Genomic DNA, 7,403 nt, shown 5'->3' with positions numbered 1-7,403 from the left:
TGGAACTCTAAAGACTTCTAAAATCTGTCCACTTTTCTCCACCCTCACTGCTACCAGCTAAGCCCTGAGTATGCTGGCTAACAGCTCAGACTCTAATCCAGATTCCCTGGGTTTGAATTCTACAGGACATTAAATGTAACACCAAAAGTGCAGCAGGGTTCACTTGGGTGAGCTGTCAAACCACTCGATATCTGAGATTCTTCCTTTATAAAGTGAGTTAATAATATCTACCTCTTGGGGTCGCTGTGATGATTAAATGAAATAATACATGTGAAGCGCTTTAAAAAGTACCAGCATATAGTAAGTGTTAAATAAATGTTAGCTATTATTATTGTGCAATTGTTTTCGCTATTGTTGCCACTATTATTAATATTACCTGAGTTAACACCAGTCTCTTAATAGGTCTGCCTGCCTCGATTCTTATTCCCTCTAATCCACTCACCACCTGAGTCTCAGACAGGGACGTACGAGGCTCAAGCTCATAAGTGACAGAGCAGATTTGGGGCCTAGATCTAATGGACTCGAGAGCCTTTATTCTTAGCTACTAAGCCACTCTGCCTATGTGCAAGTATGAAGAATAAATGGATTTGGAATAGCAGGACAGTGAGGAAGGAATGAAATCGATGGAGGGAAAACTAAGAGAGACGCTCCAGATTTTCCACATAGAAGGGATTCCAGGGTGGCAATCTGCCTGCGGGGCGTCGGAGAGTGGGGGCTTGTATTGGAGCTTTGTTTGAAGAGGATGCGTCGAGTTTTGGTGGAGATGATGATGGGCAGGGTGTGTTAGAGGGGCTAAAGTCCTCCCAAGAACCTCTTGATGCCGCCAGAGTGGTCAGGCTGAGGCAGTGGGGACCAGGTGACATCCTGGAGGCAGGCATGTGCTAGAATAGCAGTGGCCGTCAGAACAGTCCTGAAGTCCCGAGTAGGGGGCGTCTTACTGGAAATTGTTCCTCTTATCCTTGGTCACCACTTCAGCATCTGGGGAGGAAACTAATTCCAGCTGTATCATCTGGGACCCAGGTAAGCTTGGAGCTGGGCGGTGGTGTGAATGTGAGAAGGAAGTAGGAGATGTTCAGGTGGCAACCACAGAGCCTCCCTGCTCTGCCTCAGCTCCTTCTTCTGAGAGAGCGAGCAGGAGACATGGCCTCATGCAGGAGGAACTGATATGGACTCGGGGGTGGGGAGTCCTGCCAAGTAGCTTCTCAGGTTAGCTCTCCTCTCCGAGCTCTCCGGGCAAGGCTGCTGGTCAGTCAGCCGGCCTGCCTGCTGGGTGGCCCCTGAACAAAGCCAGCTGGGAATGGGAAGGCAGGGCAGAGGGTGTACTTGTTTCAGGGCCTGTCTCCAAGCCCTGGATAAGGGAATATTTTTCTTCCCAGGCTTGTTCTTCTGCATTTGAAGCTGGTGACTTGAGTTCCTGTCCTTTCCTCGGTCCCTAAAGAATGGAAACCTTTGGAACAAACAGTCAAATGGCCCCATGTCCTCTGCCTCAGGCCCCCAACTGCCCTAATAGTCCATACCTTCTCCATTTAACAATCCTCGGAGTTCAGGTGCAGGATAGAACTTTGGGAAAAGCCCGCCTGTCCCTGTCCCAACCAGACACCTAAGAAGCTGGTTGCATAGGCCGAGATGTCGGGTGGGAGTAGAGAGGGCACTGAACCTCTGTAAGCATCTCTCAGAGAAGGCTTGCCTGGCATGGGGGGCTAGGGAGGGGCGCCCTAAAGGGAAGAAGCTGTGCTCCCGCTTGCCTGACTCAGCTCATGTGAAAATGAACAGCGTTCCTTTTAAAAATCAACAGTCTTACAATTTCTGGGATCCGTGGAATTTTTGCAGCTAAGGTCGAGGGTGAGGGAAGCAGTTTTTAACACCAGACGACATGAAGGCAAATTCACTGAGAGCCACCCAACCACATCCTCCGTCTTTCATATTGGTGTTTTACCTTCGACAAAAGCTCTGGGTTCTCTGTCATGCCTTTCTTTTTTCTGCCTAGTTCCCAGTTGTCAAGCCTTCAAGAAAATGCACTTCAGTCCTTTGTCACTGAGTGTAATTTGATAAACTGAGCAGAAACACACTGCTCTCCGCATCCTTTCAAAAACTGTTACTGCCAGAGAAAGAGGATGAGGGAAAGAGATCTGAGGTCTTTGAATGGACGTTTAAGCCCGAGCGCACGCGAGCGCACACACACACACACAACACACACAGGCGCGCGCGCGCACACACACACACACACACACGCGCACACACACAGTCTCACACGCACATACCAGGACATTGAGTTGCCTGGGATGGGAGGAGGTCGAATCCCAGATTCTTGCGCGTGGGGGCCTGGCCTTGGGGTCCTGGGGCGAATGCCCTTCCAGCTCCTAGCGACTCCTCTAGTTGCAGGCCTGGTTTCAACCGCCCAGTGGGCGGTGCCAGGGCAGGTTTCAGGCTATAAAGGGCTCTTGGCTCCCCCGGCCCGAGGGAACGCCATCTCTGCTGCAGTGTCCCTGCCAGCCACAGCCAGCTTGGGGCACTGCCGGTGTCCCATCACCACCCGGCAGGCTACTCTTTTCCAGGCAGTGCCGATTTGGACACAGCTGTCAGCTGCGTTCCTCGTTCCTACCCAGTTGGCTCCATCGGCAAGTCCGTTTTTGGGTTGCTTTCGTCTGGGTTGGGTGTGGGGTGGGAGAAAAAGGACTGGGTATGGGGGCTTTTGACTAGGAGGATGGGGGTATTTCCATTTCTTTCAAAAAATTCCTCCGGGGCAAGTCTCTGAAGCTAAGATTCCCTAGATAAGGTATGGGGTGAGGCTAGTTCCATATTCAGGCAAAGAAGAAAGCAGCAAAGTTCTCTCCCAAGGGCCACCCCCTTCCCAGGGCTGCAGAGGGGTGGGTGAGGGGCTCTCTCTTAGCCGCTGATCTCTGAGCGACTGGGAGTGAAGAACCAGGCTGTGCCTGCATCTGGCACTGCCAGGTAGAGACACTTGGACAGGGGTTGCTCTCTGTAAAACAAAAGTAAAAAACAAAAAAATCTAAAAAGCCAGTGACAAGAGGATACCTGAGGGTGGCGAGGGAGCAAGTTACACTCAGGGACAGTGAAGAAGAAGGAAACCTTTAAGTAACAAATAACTTGAATCCGGAATCCAGCTTTGCTTCCGCAGCATCACCAACAGCAGTATGGTATCGCTAAAGAGGTCAGATGGCCGGGCGGGACACTGGCAGGCCGGGGTTTGAAGGGATCCGTAAATGTGCTAACCAACAGCCTCGGAGCCCCTGTAGCTGCAAGGAGGACGGGGTGGAGGAGAGCTCAGCTCCTGGGGGCTCTAGCAAGGCAGCATCCATGGCGCTGTGGTGATTTCCAAACCAAGCTGGGTTAAATCCCCACCACGAACCAGCCTGGACGGGATTCCTCTCCCAGAATCACCAGGACTTAGCCAGGGAGCGTCCTCTAAGCTGTCCTTGAGGATTGGGCACAGAAGGGGCACTGCTGGCTGGAACAGTTCTCACTCTGGAGGGAGGGCACAGAGTGGGAGAAGGTAGGCAAACAGGCCTCAGGATGAATATCTAGGGCTGCACACCAGGATCCAGGACCCGAGGGGCACTGCTAGTCTGCTGGAGCCGCGGCTTCGCTTCGGTTCTGCAGAAGGGGGAGGAACAGTCCCAGCAGGAGCTTCCCCACTGAACTTGGAATTTTTCAGGCAAGGGGTCCTGCTACCGTACTGAGAGTCCTTAGAATGAAATGCAGACCAGCCTGCGGTCCTGGGGAGGATGAGGAGGAGCTGAGAGCTGATTTCCAAAGGCTCTTTGATGCCAGGAAGGCAGGAGAGGGCTAAGGGCAGAGAAGGCTCCCTGAGGTGAAATTCTGAGTTTTGTCTCTCAGGCCAGACTATCAAGATTCAGATGGGATGTTGGGAAGATCCTGAATACCAGCCCTGCTTCCTGCCCACCGCCTCCCAGTCTCTGCTCTCTGAGTGCTGGCTAGTAGGATCGAGGGGCCACCCCCACTGTCATCCTGGGCTTTTTTACCCTTTTCCCTTTGGCTTTAGTTGGAAGAAGTGCAGGTAGTTATAGAGAGAAGAACGTTTAAAAAATTTGGCGCCCAAACTATGCAAAATTAAGTATAAAACTGACGACTCCTTCTGTTGTCAACTTTAATGGTCAGAAGCATGAACACTGAACAAAGGACAGTCGCCATGTCAGCCAGGATCTCACGTCTCACCTGTGCTTGTCTGGGGGAGTGGGACTGAGACAATACAATGACAGTGGGGGGAGGGCACTCTGGGCCTCAGTTTTCTCAACAGTACAAATAGCATGCAAATCTAATATCTAAAAATAGTGTTACCTCACAGGGCTGTTGTGGAGCTTAAATAAAACAGTAGCTGTAGAAGAGACAGGACTCTGTTGAGGAGCTTTGTGCCCGATGTGGAGCTGGACTTTCAGTAGATCTACCCCCTGTGGATGGGTGTTTCTCGAGCTCAGGAAGAGGCTGTGCCCTGCCCATGGTCTGCATGTTCCTAGAGTGCCTGAGGCCTGTCCTCCATATCCTCCTAGTCCCCGCTGCCAAGCTTTGCAGAGTTCATTCGTGCAGAACTCCCTTCGAATCAGCATTCCCACAACAGACCTCCCAGTCTGTTTTGATTTCAAGGTGCCTGAAACACGGGAGGCAAGCTGCGAGTCAAGGTTTCAGAGCACTGCAAGCAAGAGTCAAAGCCCTGGGGTGCCCTCAGCCTCCTGGAAAAGGGTTGTAGGCAGGGAGTGTCCTGGAGTTCCTAGGATATTAGCTACAGCCAGGGGGATGCTCCTGGGAGAATGGGTAGATGATTCTCAGGCAAGAGTGAGAAAAATATTCTGTCCTGCAGTCCACTCCCAGAGCCGTCTCTGAGCTAGTGCACAGGGGGCCAGCCACATTCTTTGGACCAAAGGTGAGGTTGGCTGTTGCTTAATGGGACTGGGATGGCAGTTAAGTCAGGAGTCAGGGATAGGGTCAATCTGTGACCAGCCTCAGGGGTCTGTTTTGGGTAAGGGTTACCGGTGAGACCAAGGACTAGATCAGGGCTCAGTCTAGGGCCAGAATTAAAAGTCCACCTGAGGCAGATGAAAGAATGTCCTCTGATTGGACCGTGACTGGCAAAGATGGTTGCTAACCCTTCTCTGTCCTAACCCCCTCCTAACAAGCCGGCTCTACAGCCCAGCATTCCTCTTCTCCTCGGCATCGCTGGCAAGTCTGAGAGAATTATAATACCATGGCTTTCCTTCTCTTTTTTCCTAAGTACTCTTTGAGACTTGAGCAGAGAGATGGTTCCAATTAGGAAATCCAGCAACTATTGCTGTGGGGCTGTGCTGTCTCTGTGGACATTCCCCAGGACCCCACTTGGTGGCTGGGCAATAATAAGAACTCAGAATGACTTCCCCATGCCCCCTCCCAACTCCCACTCTGCACCTGAACAGGAGGAGAGGATGAAAGTGCACAAAAGCCGTCCCGGACATAGGGGTGGGGGAGGGGAAGACAATGCCTTTAGGGAGACTTCTGGGGCTGTGATCCCCCAGAGCACACTCCCCTTGTGGATTCTGGAAGTTGGTGGCTGGGATATGGGGGTTACTTGAATTTGTCGACAATAATTCTCTAATTGTATGTGTCTTCATGTGTGTGTGTGTGTGTGTGTGTGAGCACGCACGCATGCTCAGTATTTGCCTGTGCACCTGTTTGCATCTCTGTAAGGCTGGGTGTCTATTCTTTCAGAGATGGATGTCTCTGCGGGTGGGTTCACCAGGGTCATCTTGCACATTTCACCACCTCAGGGCCAGTGTCATGTTTGTGGGGGCCAGGCTGGATTCTCAGGGCTCTTCAAAAACAATGGGGCCTCAAACATCTCCCCCAACCCCATTCTCACCCAGCTTTATCCCTTGATGAAGAGATGAGTGGCACTGGCCTTGCCACTCCTGGGTACCCACTCCAGAGTTGACTGTCCCATGAAACTTTTTTGCTGTGAAGGTGCGACCCGGTCTCTATTTCTGGGTCCACAGTGGTCCTGCAGGGACTTTATGAGTGTCTGAGTCCTAAACCCCTTGGAGTGGAAGTCTGAGCCCTTTGAGAGCCTACAATTAGGCCCTCTAGGGGAGATCTCCCACTGTGAAAGGAGATTGAAGGGGGAGCAGGAATGGCTTCCCCCTGAATATGTAGTACTAAAACTGTCCACCAGGTGGGGTTCCAGGGCAGAGAGTGAGAGTCAAGATGACCCAGAGCTAGCTAGAAGCGAGACCAGCTTTTAAATCTCCGCTCGCCACATCAGCCTCGGAAGCGCTCACGCAGGAAGGGACAGCACACATGCTCGCATCTTAGACGCTCACACACATTCTGTTCTAGTGAATTCTAAAACAGAATTCGTACTGGGGGCAGGGGTGGTGGTCAAAGGGGAGCCTAGTTTCGTTTACACGCACATCATTCTAAACCGAAGGTAGGGTAGCAAATCGTCCGCTTTCGGAGTGCGAGAGTGAACGACACAGACAGGGGGCTGGGGAAACAGAACGCACGGGATTGGGCGAGCCGGGCACTAACTAGACGATGGCGGGGTTGGCACACACAGCCCCATGTATCACAGACACGACAGAAGAGAGGCCAGTTGACAGACGGATGCACGGATGCACCGACCCACATACAGCAGACAACACACAAACTCTCAGACACACCACACAGCTCCCCAGACGTCGGGCCGACCCAGGGACACACACGCGCGCACACACAGGTGCGGCCCCGGGCCACACGCACACCTCGCACAGGCACGCGCGCCTGGCCCTCTGCGGCCGGCTGGGAGAAGGTGGCCGCGCTCACCCGGCGTGTTTATTTACTCATTTGTATCAATGAACGTTTGTACCCGACTCCTCCCGCCTCTGGAGGCCGGGGCCGCCGCATTTGTCCCCGGCGCGGGACGCTCACCGGGACCAACATCGGGGGTTCCTCCGACGCTGCAGGGGCGGAGGGGACTACAAACTTAGAGGGTCTCAAGGTGTCCGAGAGGAGGGGCTGCAGTGCTGGCGGCCCGGGACACGGACCGGGAGAGGGGAACATCGGGGTCTTGTAGGGTAAGACACGTATGGGGCTGGCAGGGAGACCTTGGCATCTAAGGTTTGGGGTTTATGGACCCGGGCTGGAGGGACTGGGAGCGGTAAATGGGAGGATGGAGGGGTCCCTGGAGACAGGAGACTGCAGGGTTCCGCGGGATAGGAGCTGGGGACCTGAGCACAGGTTCAGGGGGTTTTGGTGCCCCTTAGTCGAGCGGCGGTCTGGCCGAGCCCTCAGCTGCTGAGGCGACAGCCCATGTGGGACTGCCCGGGCTGGAGGAGGGGGCCGGGACCCCAGAGGGAGGAAAAGAGGGAGGGAAGTAGCCTAGCAGCCAAGCGGGCATCGTGCGAGTGCGCACCGTGCGT

This window comes from Pteropus medius, unplaced genomic scaffold, assembly GCF_902729225.1.
Source record: "Pteropus medius unplaced genomic scaffold, Ma_sr-lr_union100, whole genome shotgun sequence".
Classification (NCBI taxonomy): Eukaryota; Metazoa; Chordata; class Mammalia; order Chiroptera; family Pteropodidae; genus Pteropus; species Pteropus medius.
Note: the sequence above shows the minus strand (reverse complement) of the source record.